This window comes from Hyperolius riggenbachi, chromosome 2 (assembly GCF_040937935.1).
Source record: "Hyperolius riggenbachi isolate aHypRig1 chromosome 2, aHypRig1.pri, whole genome shotgun sequence".
NCBI classification, from domain to species: Eukaryota; Metazoa; Chordata; class Amphibia; order Anura; family Hyperoliidae; genus Hyperolius; species Hyperolius riggenbachi.
The window spans coordinates 223,334,463-223,351,038 of record NC_090647.1 but is presented as its reverse complement, the minus strand read 5'-3'; positions in this window follow the sequence as shown (position 1 = coordinate 223,351,038).

Below are 16,576 nucleotides of genomic sequence, written 5' to 3'. Positions count from 1 at the left end.
GAACAGAATACTCTTTTATATTTATGGTGAAAAAATTTAGGATATGATTTATTAGTGAAGTGAGACTCCTGGAGGCAGATCACGTCTGGGGAAGATCGGGCCAGTTCAACAAGTGTAAATTCCAAACTTCAGCCCTGCATAGTCTCTTAATTTAGGAGTCCATCACCAACACCACTCACAGTGCAAGCTTACCAGCTTCCAATAAGACCCAGATTATAAGGTCTGCACGTTCAATATTCCCCACGATCAGAGGCTTCCTTGTTGCCAATTTTCAGATATCATTCCTCGGATGGTATTCCCAGTATAAGAAAATATAATATAGACAAGATCTAAGTGCACTCTGTTTTAGTTTAAAAGCCGGCACTTTAATAATAAAATACAAAGTATACAAATACTCACATAAGGGCCCTTATTACAGGGACCCTCAGTTGATAAAGCATATAAAATAATGTCAGCAGGATGCCACTCTCCCATCTGCCAACCGTTTCGCCCGACCCAGGTTTCGCTACCCGCGTCCTCAGGGGCTTCATATGTGGTCAGTAGGAGAGCCAGGCACCTCTGACCACATATGAAGCCCCTGAGGACGCGGTAGCGAAACCTGAGTCGGGCGAAACGGTTGGCAGATGGGAGAGTGGCATCCTGCTGACATTATTTTATATGCTTTATCAACTGAGGGTCCCTGTAATAAGGGCCCTTATGTGAGTATTTGTATACTTTGTATTTTATTATTAAAGTGCCGGCTTTTAAACTAAAACAGAGTGCACTTAGATCTTGTCTATATTATATTTTCTTATACTGGGAATACCATCCGAGGAATGATATCTGAAAAGTGGCAACAAGGAAGCCTCTGATCGTGGGGAATATTGAACGTGCAGACCTTATAATCTGGGTCTTATTGGAAGCTGGTAAGCTTGCACTGTGAGTGGTGTTGGTGATGGACTCCTAAATTAAGAGACTATGCAGCGCTGAAGTTTGGAATTTATGCTTGTGTGGAGTCTCTCTGAGGACTTTTTACTTCTGGGCAGCTCATGGAACTCTTATAACTCTTTGCGCGGAAAATAGTGCTTACACAGTTCATCAAGTGCTTTCTTCCGTTTGTGGGGGGAGTTCAGGCCTCTTACGTTATGGGTAACAATGTTGCATGGTTTATTGCTCATGGTGGAATGAAAGGGAAGACTCTTATAAAATACTGGAGAGCAAAAAGGGCAGTTGAACAGGTGTAGCTTGGACTCTTGTCTATTCTGAGCATTCTGAGGAAGGGGCTAGTGTTGAAACACACCACACCCCATGTGTCATCTAGGCCTATCGGGGAAGGAACAGCACAAGCGTGCAACGATGGTGGTTGAGGTCGGGCCGGCGCAGAAAGCGCCTTCCTAACTCCAGGCACCATCTAACAAGGGGGGAACAGCCACAGTGTATCACATCTGACTGCACAGATAGCTAATAGAATTTACATCAATTATAACCACACGGATCCGAACATAGTGAACCCGCAATATAACACTTCCTATGCTGAGGGCTAAAAAGTCCCAACATATTAACTAAATATCTAACCTAAAAGCTCATTAACAGGGTAATTATAAGACAACCTTGGGGTATCCAATGCGTCCATTAAAAGCAAAAGTATTGTGCAAAGCACTCAGGTTCCATATTTCACAAACTCACAAGAATAGGATGCCGTTCTTGCCAAAACGGATGTATGGCCTCAGCTTAATCTTGTGTGAAGTTACGATCATGGCATCTGCCCAACAGCATGAAGGGGCAATGCAAAAATAGTATATTAGGTCTAGTTCAGCCGGCCAAGCGAACTCTAGGCCTAAAGTTGCCCATGGGTCTTAAGGCTTCATCAGAAGAATGGACTGTGCCTTCACGCCACCCACATCATAAAGGGTAATGGCGCATGTAGAGGCCAAACAAAGCCAATGAGTCAATTAAGGGAATTGTTCGTGATAACATGTCACCCGCATCATAAAGGGGATTGACATGTTTGGATCACCTGATAGGTGTTATAACCCACTATAGGACATTAAAGCAGATAATCCATTCAGGGCATCAGGCTGCATCCGTGTCCAGCTGCCGTGGGCGAAATGAGGAGCCTCCAGCCGTGTTCCATACCCTGCGTGGTTTCCCGAAGCGTTGGGTCTTGGGAGGTGGCTGGCCCGTCTTCGGAATGGAGAAGGGAATAGATGACTCATTGAGGGCCTGGGCCGCCTCCTCCGGACGCTTGCAATTGTATAGTTTGCCATTGATCTTGAAGGTCAGCAGGAATTGGAAGCCCCATCGGTATTTAATGGAATGCTGTTGGAGGGCCAGCGTATATGGTCTCATTTCTCGCCGTCTTGCAATAGTGGCTGGTGCCAGGTCGGCATATAGTTGGACTGAAGCCAGGACTTCTGGAAGTGTTGTGAGGTCCCTTGCCGCCAGCAGAAGTTTGTCACGTGCATCCTCTGAGGCCAGCTTGGCGATGACATCACGTGGAAGATCTGGGTTTCTTGGCTTGGTTAAGGCCCGGTGGATGCGAATCACCCTCCAATGAGCAGGATCAACTTGGGGGAGAAGAGTTGCAAAAAGCTTGTTGGCTATCGCTTCTGGGTCCTCAAAAGACTCAGGGAGTCCTCGGATCCTCACATTTGCTCTTCTACTGCGGTTCTCCAGATCTTCCAGCTTCGCTTCATGTGCGTCCAGCCTATCGTCATGGTCATCGAGCTGTTTTCTGTCTTGATTAATGGATGTAACTAAGTCATCTGTTTGCTTCTCCAAGACATCAACTCTTTGCCCGATATCATTTATTTGCTGAGAGAGTTCATCCACCGCATCGCGTAATTCCTCCTTAAAAATACGCCTCATGGTACGCATCAGGTCTTCTGCTGACATGCCCTGTAATTGTAAAGACTGACGCGTATCCTTCTCTTCACCACGCGTATTTTGATGCGTACCTTCTTGTTGGGTTCGTACGCGTTCGGGTGTCCGATGCGTATTTTGTTGCGTAGGTCTAGGTGGCGTTTGATGCACATGCTCAAGCGTATCTTCTGCATTGTATTGCGTATTGCCGTATGCGTAATGCATATTTTCCGCCATTGACTTGTATGGGGCATGCGTATTTTTATGCGTACTATGCGTAGCGGCATGCGTAATTAGCGGTGGTGGCTGTGACGCACCTGGTGCGAAGCCGGGCGATATAGGAGGCTGGCCTGGCGATAGTTCTTATGAGGGTCCCGGGAACTGGTCCTCCATGTAAGCTGGATCATCCGTGGGAGGCAGGGAAGCTGCAGGGAGAAGCTGAGCTGTGTTTTCAGGCCATCTTTGAAAAATTTCTCCTGAAACGAAGTGGAGAAAGCAGGGGTCTTGCAGATTTGCGGCTTCTCAGAGGGTACTGCTGAGGGCTCCTATGCATTCCTGGGCCCTTTAGCTTCGATTCAAGGTATCACTCGTCCAGATCCGTGGGGTATATCAAGTGCAGTCTGGATGTGAAGCAGGAGCTCACTGAAGGCACATCTTCTCCAGTAAGCGCCTCACTAGCGCCCCCAAAAATAGCATATTTCATCTGACCAATAAAAGAAAAGTGTTTTTAAAACAAAAGGTCAACCTTCAAATAATTATGTTCAGTTATGCACTCAGTACTTGGTCGGGAATCCTTTTGCAGAAACGACTGCTTCAATGCGGCGTGGCATGGAGGCAATCAGCCTGTGGCACTGCTCAGGTGTTATGGAGGCCCAGGATGCTTCGATAGCGGCCTTAACCAGCTGAGCGGTCTGGACGAGCTCAGCTCGTCCAACACCGCCAGAGGCTGCCGCTCAGGCCCTGCTGGGCCGATTTTCACCAAATAAAAAGCAGCACACGCAGCCGGCACTTTGCCAGCCGCGTGTGCTGCCTGATCGCCGCTGCAGCACGGCGATCCGCCGCGTGCAGCGGCGAAAGAGGGTCCCCCCAGCCGCCCGAGCCCAGCGTAGCCGGAACAAACAGTTCCGGCCAGCGCTAAGGGCTGGATCGGAGGCGGCTGACGTCAGGACGTCGGCTGACGTCCATGACGTCACTCCGCTCGTCGCCATGGCGACGAGGTAAGCGAAACACGGAAGGCCGCTTATTGCGGCCTTCCGTGTTACTTCTGGCCGCCGGAGGCGATCGGAAGAACGCCTCCGGAGCGCCCTCTAGTGGGCTTTCATGCAGCCAACTTTCAGTTGGCTGCATGAAATAGTTTTTTTTTTATTTAAAAAAAACCCTCCCGCAGCCACCCTGGCGATTTAATCAGAACGCCAGGGTGGTTAAGCTCATCCAGAGTGTTGGGTCTTGCGTCTCTCAACTTTCTCTTCACAATATCCCACAGATTCTCTATGGGGTTCAGGTCAGGAGAGTTAGCAGGCCAATTGAGCACAGTAATACCATGGTCAGTAAACCATTTACCAGTGGTTTTGGCACTGTGAGCAGGTGCCAGGTTGTGCTGAAAAATGAAATCATCTCCATAAAGCTTTTCAGCAGATGGAAGCTTGAAGTGCTCCAAAATCTCCTGATAGCTAGCTGCATTGACCCTGCCCTTGATAAAATACAGTGGACCAACATCAGCAGCTGACATGGCACCCCAGACCATCATTTTGGTATTTCCCTTTCCCCAGTCTTCCTCCAGACTCTGGCACCTTGATTTCCGAATGACATGCAAAAGTTGCTTTCATCCAAAAAAAGTACTTTGGACCACTGAGCAACAGTCCAGTGCTGCTTCTCTGTAGCCCAGGTCAGGCGCTTCTGCCGCTGTTTCTGGTTCAAAAGTGGCTTGACCTGGGGAATGCGGCACCTGTAGCCCATTTCCTGCACAAGCCGGCTCTGGATGTTTCTACTCCAGACTCAGTCCACTGCTTCCGCAGGTCCCCCAAGGTCTGGAATCGGTCCTTCTCCACAATATTCCTCAGGGTCCGGTCACCTCTTCTCGTTGTGCAGCGTTTTCTGCCACACTTTTTCCTTCCCACAGACTTCCCACTGAGGTGCCTTGATACAGCACTCTGGGAACAGCCTATTCGTTCAGAAATTTCTTGCTTGAGGGTGTCAATGATGGCCTTCTGGACAGCAGTCAGGTCGGCAGTCTTACCCATGATTGCGGTTTTGAGTAATGAACCAGGCTGGGAGTTTTTAAAAGCCTCAGGAATCTTTTGCAGGTGTTTAGAGTTAATTAGTTGATGCAGATGATTGGGTTAATAGCTCGTTTAGAAAACCTTTTCATGATATGCTATTTTTTTGAGATAGGAATTTTGGGTTTTCATGAGCTGTATGCCAAAATCATCAATATTAACACAATAAAAGGCTTGAACTACTTCAGTTGTGTGTAATGAATCTAAAATATATGAAAGTCTAATGTCTATCAGTACATTACAGAAAATAATGAACTTTATCACAATATGCTAATTTTTTGAGAAAGACCTGTACATGAACTTTGAATGCAAGTAGAAATTCTTTGCACCTTATTGTCCATCACTGGTTCTAAGGGCTTGAGCTGTGGAGGGAAGATGCACATACAGTCAGGTATTTTAAAAGTGTTGCAAGGTGGAATAGAGGTTACACGTAAACACAGTAAAACATGTCATAGGGAAATGTCTTATCTGTCAAAATATTGTTAATGGTAACCTGAAATGAGAGTAATATGGAGGCTGCCATCTTCATTCTCTAACAATGCCAGTTTCCTGACCTCTGTGCTGATGCTCTGTTTCTATTATTGTTAGTCACTGGACCAGAATGAGCATGCAGATCAGATGGTTTGACCAGAGTCTGACTCCACTGGCAGCATGCTCGCTGCAGGCGAGGGATTTAAAAACAACCAAAGCTAAAAGCTTAACATGACAGCCAACTACTAGCATTGTTTATAAGGGTATGAAGATGGCAGGCTCCGTATTCCCCTCATTTAAGGTGTCCCTTAAGTTTATCCAACTGGTCATGTTAATTAGAGTTAACAGAAAGCGTGCCATAAACTGGAGGGACAAACCTTTTTGGGAATAAATACAGGCTTGTCCTTTTAGCAGGATCACCTCTAATCTCCAGCCTTAGTAAATGTGGCCCTTTGTGTAGCAGGGATTACTTGCAAGCTTGCAACCCATGACTTGGATCTCAAGCTGTTCAGCACCGTATGTTTTTACTTAAACATTGGAAACTTTGCTGACCCTTGACACTAATATTGAGCCAGGGCACAGGAACGTAACTAGAAGAATAAATAACTGAGAAGGAACCTTCCATTTTTCAGTGCAACCGTTCTCAAAGTCCTTGGCATGTTAAACCAAATAGTCCATATTCAGCTGACGTCATTCCTATTAAAAGGTTTGGTAAAAGCTTAGCACACTGCTCAGAAACAATACACAGATGACTGTTGGCTAAGCTGAAATGTTCACTCTTATAAGCAAGGGAGAGGTCACATTCTTTTACACAAGGTCAGCATTCTTTCTGTGATGAAGAGCAAGTTTTTCATTAGGCACCTCTATTAGGCAATAATATTCTGTGTTAAAGCCCTGCATTTAGTCTGGTTACTGAGAAGAATAGGATATAATGTTATTTTAGCATGCTTATTCATATTTATTACTGATGTATGCGTTATGCCCATATTGTTTACAAAAGGGTCTACTATGGGCATTTTAACCCAAGTCATAGCAATTTCCAGGCAAAACACACCCAAGGAAGACAATCTGGAGTAAGGAAGAAAACAGTGGTGCTATAAGGTGGAGACAGAACAGGACAACTTAAAGGACAACTGAAGTGAGAGGGATATGGAGGCTGCCATGTTTATTTTCTTTTAAGCAATACCAGTTGCCTGGCTTCCATGCTCATCCTCTGCCTCTAATACTTTTACCCACAGACCATGAACAAGCATGCAGCAGATCAGTGGTTTCTGACATTATTGTCAGATCTGACAAGATTAGCTGCATGCTTGTTTCTGGTGTTATTCAGACACTTCTGCAGCCAAATAGATCCACAGGGTTGCCAGGCAACTGGTATTGTTTAAAAAGAAAATACATATGGCAGTATCCATATCCTTCACACTTCAGTTGTTCTTTAAGTATCAAGAGCGAAAAAAATAAAACAATGAATGTACAGCTCTGCGTCTGTGCTGCCAGGGTGGTCAGATTAATATCTCACCCACTCATCTGTAATTCATAAAACTTGTGTTATTCTCTGCTATGAGGTCTTCCATAAAATCTCTAAGGAACCCCTCAAATAGTTTGCACACAACTGATGTTAAGTTAACAGGTCTATAATTTCCCAGATCTTATTTTTTCCCCTTCTTAAAAGGGAAGGTCGGAGCTTCAAAAAAACAAAACAACAAAAAAAAAAAAAAAAAGAACAACAAGATCTAATTAACTGGGGCTTCCTCCAGCCTATCTGTACCTCAAAGCATCTCCGCTTTCAGCTGGTGTCCCAGAATCCCCTCCGTTGCAAATGCCAACCTCGCCAGGTTGGCATCTTCTGCGCCAGCACGCAGCTATGCCGCTTATGATTGCGCTCACATAGCCAGAGCCAGGAGTGTCCTGTGGAGGAGCAGAAGTACTGCACCTGCACAGAATGCTCCTGGGCATGCGACCGTGAGTGGCGTAGCCATGCGCTCACGCGGACACAGAAGACATCAGCAACGGAGGGGACACCGTCTGGGAGTGGAGTTGCAGCGAGGGACAGATCGGCTGCCAGGGGCTGGAGCAAGCCCCAGGTAAGTAGATTTTTGTTTTATTATTTAGCTCGGATGTGTCCTTTAAATAATGGGAACATGTTAAATTAAATGAGGACATTCTTGGTAAGTAATGATCTTTCTCTAGATTTAATATAAAAGTATGCAATTTTTTTTTCATGACTGTAGAGGCAGGTGTACATGATCAGCAGCAAACTGCTTCTTGAAAGGCAGCAGATTTACTTTGTACAGCACCACGGAATATGTTGGCGCTTTATAAATCAATAATAATACCAACAATAATTAACACAACTGCCAACTAACTGATCAGTACAGATAGGCTGAATACTTAGCTTTAGGTCAGAATTCTTGTGGGTGGTGAGTAAGTCGTTTTATGAACCTACAAAAGATGGTCAATGACATCTATAACCCAAGAGGAAAATTTTCATGAATTTAAACCTATGCTCAGTAGAATTTCTTGCCAAAGGCAAATCCATCCAAAGTATTTTTGTTTACTCCAACCCATCATAAACACTCCCCAACTATTCACATGCTAGTCAGCATAAAAAATATGCTCATAGGATTTCAACCCATACAAGACACTTACCTACATAACACTTATTAATGGTTTTAGCATCTATTATAGAGAAACTGACTACAAGTAAAGGTTATCCATTATCCTTTTTCAGTAAACGGCTGACAGGCATCAATAAGTTTTAGGGAGGAGATTGGTTCAGTGAAAATTCCTCATTTAGCACAGTGGAGGTGACACTCAAATGTACAGCAAGAAAAACTACAGTGCATAGTCAAATTTCACATCACACCACACCACTTAATCAGTAGCTAGCAGCTTTCTAATTTACTAGATGAGCTTCCACTCTCCAATTCAAGTGAGATTTACATGTTACAATTTAGACTAGGATATGACACCCCCTTTCCAATATAGTCCCGTTTGTAATATTTCCACATTTAATGCAGCTATTTACAGTGCTTCCCTTTATAGTGCCCTGTGTTAGTGTTCCTGGGCCTGCTCCAAAGCTTGCAGTGCAATGCTGGTATTAGATTTACCTTTCCCGATTTTGCTTGCAGCAGCCATCTTCTAAGCCTGACTGGACTCTTCTGCTACCGACATGGATATAACCAGGAGCCAGATAACTGATGGGATAAAGCAGGCGGACACAGAAGATGGCAGACCGTGGTGCCTGGCTGCAAGCAAGAACAGAGGAGGAAAATACAATACTTTTCAATATTATCTGCAGTCGGCTCTGCAGAAGGGAGAGGCATAACCAATACACTGGTTATCACTGACTGAATATTCCCACTTCCAGGTCCCTTTTACAAAGGATCAAGATTGCTTTTTGAAGGGCAAACTCTACATGACAATTTTATTTTCATCCTATATTAATCTAACATGAAATGTGGGTAAGAATATCTGTTATTTATATCTGTTCCATTCCCTGAATTGTGCTTTCAAGGAAAATAACTATTTTAAATGTTGCTATACCTACACTAGCTGAAAAAAAAAAGATGGAATTAGCTTTGGTTTCAAAGAACATGAAAGTAACCAAAAGCTTCTGACGTTACGAACATTTGCTAATTTCAATGCCTACAGTGCCACCTAGCGTCAAGCATCAGCAATTCACAATTCTTTCTTTTTTTCTGAATTGTAGTGCAAAATTTACATGGGTTGAAAAAAGCAGTAATGTTTTGAATTATGAGGATATAATTTTAGCTAAATTTAAAGGATTCAGACAGTAAGATTTTGATATATTAATATCTTCCAGACTGTGTACTGATAGGCAGTAATGTAGCTAAGGGCCCTGGGGAGTTTTACACGCCCCAGGGCCCGTAGCTACGCCCGCCAAACGCCCCCCCCCCCCCCCCCCCCCAACAAGCTCTATATGTAACACTTGATACGGCGCAACAAAACCTACAAGGTCATCCAGTGTCAGAGGTGCAAGAAGTGGATGGGAAACAGCTTGTTAAGGATTACTACTTTTCTAAGCACGTTTAGAAGTGATTATTACCAGCAAAGGACCAATAGAGAACTAATACAGCGGTTGAGGAAGGGCCCTCTGGCCCAAGGGCCCCGATGCGGTCGCTACATCTGCAACCCCTATTGCTACGCCACTGCTGATAGATTGTAAAATTACATATCCATGGTTATTCAGCTAGATTTCTTTTATTCCAGAGGAAGGCTAAATAAGAGCCCATATGTCAGTAAGCAACAGGAGTTCAAGTGGCTGTGATCTTTACATGTCAGGGACTATACCTTCTCATATCAAAAGCATGGCATGTTCACTCTAGTCTACAGCTTCATGAGATGGGATGTTGCAAAACTGCACAAGATAAATCTGTGATCTGCGAAAGGTGAAGGAAATTTAGGGAGAAAAAAAAAAAAATGGACCAATCAATTTTTATCTTGGTGGGACTTGATTGGTCAATTTTCAAGCTGCATACATTTGCATATAAAATTCACATAATCCTGCATCAACTTGGAATTATTTGCATTTCACTGATCATCTCTGATCATAACATGACTATCTAAGAAAAAAAAAATCATACGCTTCTTTAACAGATACCGAATATCTCTTTAAAGGGACTCAGAGCTCATCTAAAAAATAAAAGTTGTACTCACCCGGGGCTTTTTCCAGCCCAGTGCTGGTCGGGAGGTCCCACGACGGAGTCCTGGCTCCTCTCCTACTCCCCGCTCTGGAATGGCTGACAGGCCGCAGCCCGGGCGACACTCGGCTGAGTGTCGGGCTGCTCCTTCCGCGTATGATGCGGCTGACGTCACACGCCGGCCGCCTCGCGTCATCACGGCGGCCGGCATGAAAGTACCGTGCATGCGCGATTAAAGCGATCAGCCGCGTCATACGCGGAAGGAGCAGCCCGACACTCAGCCGAGTGTCGCCCGGGCTGCGGCCTGTTAGCCATTCCGGAGCAGGGAGTAGGAGAGGAGCCAGGACGCCGTTGTGGGACCTCCCGACCAGCACTGGGCTGGAAAAAGCCCCGGGTGAGTACAACTTTTATTTTTTAGATGAGCTCGGAGTCCCTTTAACAGAGAATTAACGAAGCTCTTCTATTTATCCTCCTGAAAAGATTGCCAAAAGAAAGGTGGCAGCACGGTGGCGTAGTGGTTAGCGCTCTTGCCTTGCAGCGCTGGGTCCCCGGTTTGAATCCCAGCCAGGGCACTATCTGCAAGGAGTTTGTATGTTCTCCCCATGTCTGTGTGGGTTTCCTCCGGGCACTCTGGTTTCCTCCCACATCCCAAAAACATACAGATAAGTTAATTGGCTTCCCCCCGAAAATTGGCCCTAGACTACAATAAATTAGATTGTGAGCTTCTCTGAGGGACAGTTAGTGACAAGACTATATTCTCTGTACAGCGCTGTGTAAGATGTCGGCGCTATATAAAAACTAAATAATAATTAAAGTGAACCCAAGGTGAGAGTTATATGGAGGCTGGAATAACAGGGTATAAAACTGTGGTGGGGTACTGCCAGGCAGGCCAAAATGGGGCGTGACACCACTAGACCACCTGTGAGGGGGAGACGCCCACTACACCACTAGGGATGCTACCATACAGGGACCACTACACCACAGGGAACTATACCACCAAAACCCATATGGGGAGGGAGGGCCACTAGACCGCCAGGGAATAAAGTGATGGAGTTAGACAGTACACCTCTGGGGAAGCCATAGGAGGATGGGGAGGGGGGACCTCAGCTGATTTTAATCTAGCGTGTCTACAGGCCTTAAGCCATACAGTTTGTCTGAATAACACTCTCAGGTTCACTTTAAACGTGTATGTATACTTCAAATCCTACTTAGGACAAGGCTGTATTTATTTTTCCTTAGTGTAGTTTAGAATCTAAGGGCTTAATGCACAAACTTGCAGTAATATTGCCATGCAGACTGCGCACAGCAATATTACCTTTACTTCTGCCAGCAGTACCTTGAGTTTCGCTATTAGCGCAACCCACAGTATTCGAGTAGTGCGACCGTTGCGAAGGTAACACGTTACTAAGCAGTGTACCATTAGTACCACCGCAACGGTTGCAGTACTAGAGTTTGTGTGTTGCACTAACGTGCCAGTGCAGGAAATAAGTGTAAAATTGCCTAACACAGCATTATTACTGCAAGTTAGTGCATCAGGCCCTAAACGACACTTTCGCTGCAGTCAAACTGTATGGCTTAAGGCCTGTAGACACGCTAGATTAAAATCAGCTGAGGTCCCCCCTCCCCATCATCCTATGGCTTCCCCGGAGGTGTACTGCCCAACTCCATCACTTTATTCTCTGGCGGTCTAGTTGCCCTCCCTCCCCATATGGGTTTTGGTGGTATAGTTCCCTGTGTAGTGGTCCATGTATGGTAGCATCCCTAGTGGTGTAGTGGGCGTCTCCCCCTCCTCACAGGTGGTCTAGCAGTGTCACACCCTATTTTGGCTTCCCTGGCAGTACCCCACCAGTTTTATTCCCTGGTGGACTAGTGGCCCCTCCTTTCTGTGGTCTCTCCCCCCAAATGCAGATTAGTGCACAGCAGTGTACTTTACATGCTTATCTGCTCCAGGCTGTCTGCAACTAGGTCTCCCTCTATCACCAGTGGCAGCCGTTCGGGCTCTCTGCCTTCAGTCCTCAAGTTGTGTGTGTATAATCACGTGACCTGGAGCAAGTGAGCATGTGACATTCCACCGCTGCAAACTATTCTGGATAAGAAGGGAGCCCTAGGAGGGACGAAAGCAGTCATGCCCCCTCCCAAACTGCTTAAAAAGCCAATGGGCCCATTACACAGTCCATGCTTAGTGTACTGTATATGCGATTGCATCTGGCGCTGTTTGGCCAGCTATCAGACTAGTGAGTGCTCTCCATTCAAGGGGTACTTTATATGGATTTAATTGTTTTTCAAAGTTCCTTTGTAGGCAAACTACAGTGTCTCCCCCCAAAAAAATTCCAGCAGGTTTGCGTGGAAAAGCTTGGCGAGACAGGGAGGGGAAATTTGGCAGTTGGAAAAATGAATGCGCACTATTTTTATTAGCCATTAATCATTTTCCAATGCTCAGTATGACTTTCTTTTTTTAAGGATTAACATCCCAGAATATTTTTTATCAAAATGTAAAAAGTGTCCGATTCTGAAACACTAACAAAAATTTAAAATAATGGTTATGACAAACCAAGAGGCGCTAGGATTGAGCCCATTTCATTGGCTCACAGGGTCAGGAGCCAATGGGTCACAGAGCTCTGCATTCATATCGATGGGAGAGCAAATGGCCTGCAGTGACAGGTGAATAGCGAGAGTGGTGGGTCCGTGCAGCGAGACATCGGTAGGCCCCGGTTTTTTGATACCAGCAGTCTCTGGTCTTTAAAGTGAACTAGAGACTAAGCACCCTCATGTATTTTACCATATACAGTATATCAGTGGGAACATTAGAGAAAACACCTACCCTGCTCTGTTTCATTCTTCACTGCTCAGCTTGCTTCTTATCAGCCCTGATAAAAATCCACGACTGAGCATTCAGTCTGGCTTTGCTCAGGAATCACTATTGCGAAGTCTGTGCTCTCTGGTGTCTTTTCAAGCACAAGCCTGCCCCCTTGTGGCTCTGCTCAGGAATTATAGCTGAGTCATTATAGCCAAGCCAGACTGAGTGCTCAGTCAGGGATTTTATCAGAGCTGTCAGTCGGGTCCGTGCCTGTGCAGTAGAGTGGACCCGACTGGGATCGGTTATTTCCAAGCGGAGAGCCGCTACTGAGTTTTTCAAATGTTATCCGGTATTCGTTTTAGGTAATTACCCAGCTTGGAATGCAGAGCCTAATTAATTGGATTGGTTGCACAAAAGTGTGCACAAAAATGAACATAAATTTTGCCATCAACTTGAAATTATTAGCATCTCATTGACCATCTAGGTATAATGCACAGAGTGAAAAGCCACATTATAAGATATATTTACACATATTGGCCAATTAAGCATTACAATGCAAAAAAAAAAAAAGGATGGTAAAGCACATTAACGCAGCGTTACCGTGACATACAGTAGATACAGTGGAGAATACAGGCAATGAAAAGTATGCCTCTCTGTATGTGTTTAACGTCTGAGTTTAGAGGTAACGCACAGCAAGCAGCGAGTTACCATAACGCAACATTTACAACACAACGTGAATGTCGCATAAGCTTAACATTACAGCGCGTTATCCTGTATTATAATTACTGTAGAACGCAGGACAACAACATCCCACTGTGGATGCGACCTTCATCTAAAAAAAAATTAAAAAAAATAAACACATTTCAGAACTTAGCAATTGAAAACATAGTAAAAAGTAGTTAAAACTATCATAAACTTATCTTGAGTAGTTTCTTGCGGGGAAGGGGAGAGGTATTTTATTGGTAGACCTGAACTCTTGCACAGGACAGAAAACATACAGAAGTTGCTAGCTGCGTGTATAAAAAAAAAAAATTATGCAAATCGGCCCACCAGGGCCTGAGCAATCCACCGCAGCGTTACTGGACGAGCTCGACCGTAACGCCCAGGTGGTTAATATGATACGGGCCATAGTGTGAATGGATCCAAACAACAGAAGCCAGCAGGCAATTCATTCTGATGGTACTCAAAATTACAAGATACTCCAGTTACTTCAGCATTCCAGTTGACACTATATAAATTAAAAAGTAGGGAGCCAACTATAACTTTACACATGATCAGTAAAAATGGCATAATCTATGAATTATAGTATACTATATTTTCTAAAACCAGCAGAAATCAGGTACAGAAATAAAGGCACAAGCAGGGTTCACATTATGTGTAAAATCCCGTCCTTTTAAATTTGGACAGTAGGTGGCAGTTTATTGGACAAAAATGGGGTCGATACATAAAAGTCTGCGGTAAAAAAAATCTGGTCGGGAAAATACTGCATTCGGCATTTTAGACTTTTGTGTGCCAATTCATAAACATTTTCACAGGTGCAGTAGAAGTGCGGTGAATTACCAAAGCCTATTGACAAAAACCTGTTAGGAGAGAGTTACAAGCTGTTGTCCAGTGAGGGAATTACAATAGAAGAGGCATCCAAGAAATCCCTTTAGATGTACATGTTTTGTTATTTTGCAGTGATGGCTAACCTTGGCACTCCAGCTGTGCTGGAACTACAAGTCCCATGAAGCAATGCAATAATTTGACAGCTCTAAGCATAGCTTGGGAAGGCAGAGGAATGATGAGATTTGTAGTTTTGTCACAGCTGGAGTGCCAAGGTTAGCCATCACTGTTATATTGCCTCTGCTTGCTCTGAATCTGTGTATTAGTCTTAACATTCTATTTAATTGCCACAGCTTAGAAGAACTTGAAGGCACTTTACACATGCCAGGCTTGGGTTATTTTTCCCTCTAGTTTATATGCCTCTTCAAAACAGTAACCCAAGAGGTTCAACAGCCACACACCCTAAGGTATTCAGGGGATACCTGTTTTGTTCCGTTCTCGCTCTGCTGCTGCCTGGGGGGGGGGGGGGGGGGGGTTTAAAAGCTTGTCCTGCCAGCGAAGGCTGTGGGTCCCATCAGATCATTAGCCAGGACTTGCAGGAGAACAGGGGCGGTTTCTATTGGCTCCCTGCTCCTGTCAGTCAGGTGTGACTCACGGCTCTCCTCACATAGACACAGGGCTCGATTCACAAAGCGGTGCTAACCCAGTTAGAGACTTTAGGCATGATAACCATTGCACCACGCAGGTGAAAAGCCAGATTAGGCATGATAAGTTTAGATAAGTTTAGAACGCGCGCAAAGTCCCGCATGCTAAGCAGCGCCATTAAACTCTATGCGACGTGCACCAGACTTTGCTGGCGCAAAACTTTTGATCAGCTGTGCACTGTGGTGCTAACCCAGTTGGTGCTATAGTTATCACACCTAAACTGAGTTTTGGCGTGATAAAGGGCTTTTCACCAGCATGCTAACTGTTAGCACCGCTTTGTGAATCAAGCCCACTGCATTCTTTTCGTCACTTCAAAGCAGACGGTATTTTTCCTAGCTTTACCGCTTGTTGTAGGCTTTATGAATTGACATTTTCCACACAAGTCGGTAACATACCTTACTGCTCTGTAATTTCAGCCTTTCATGCGGTAACAGATTTTATGAACTGACAATTTTCTAAGTGCTCGGTAAAGTCAGCTGTTTTCTGCATTGCTGAATGCGGTAATGCTTTATGAATCGACCCTATTGTGTGCATTCTTCCTACATTTTCTATTCTGCTACAGTTGCTCATATTTTGGCATATGGATGACCTTGGTATCCAACCAGTGTGAGAAATTTGTGGACAATTTTGGAGCTCCTCAGTGTGAATCTACCCTCAGGCTTTAGAAAACCAGATGAAATGTGGAACAGAATAATTTATGGCAGAAAACAGTTATACTGATTGAACGTTATGCCAAACTTTTTTACATTTTTGGATATGGCAGGGAATATAAAACCCTCTGTCAGGTTATTTCTGCCAATGTCACATATGGTGTGACTCCTCCCAATTTCCTATACTAGAGACAGGTGGCATCAGGGCAAGTAGCAAATGGTAATCTTAAAAACTGTTATATAGACTGCATTTTAGCAGGTTTTTGAATAGACTGCTATATGTCTAAATTTACATAGGAAACAGTTTCTTAGATCAGCAGAAAGAATTCAGAAGCATCACATGACCACTACAACAAGCCTGAAATAGGTTATGTTGTCTTTTTTCTTGGGAATGTGCCGTTGAGAAAAGTTGGGAGTGCTCTAGGTTTGCTCCAGAGACATTTTGTTGATGTACATTTTTATTAAAGGAATCCTAATAATGAAATGCCATTTTAAACATACCCACACACGTTTACTAACTATAAAATATCTACCTCAATGCAATCTGGTGCATTAATGTAAAAAATATCTGCATTCTTTATTGGGAGAGTAGGAGAAATATAAGTTCACAACACAATACAAAATGCA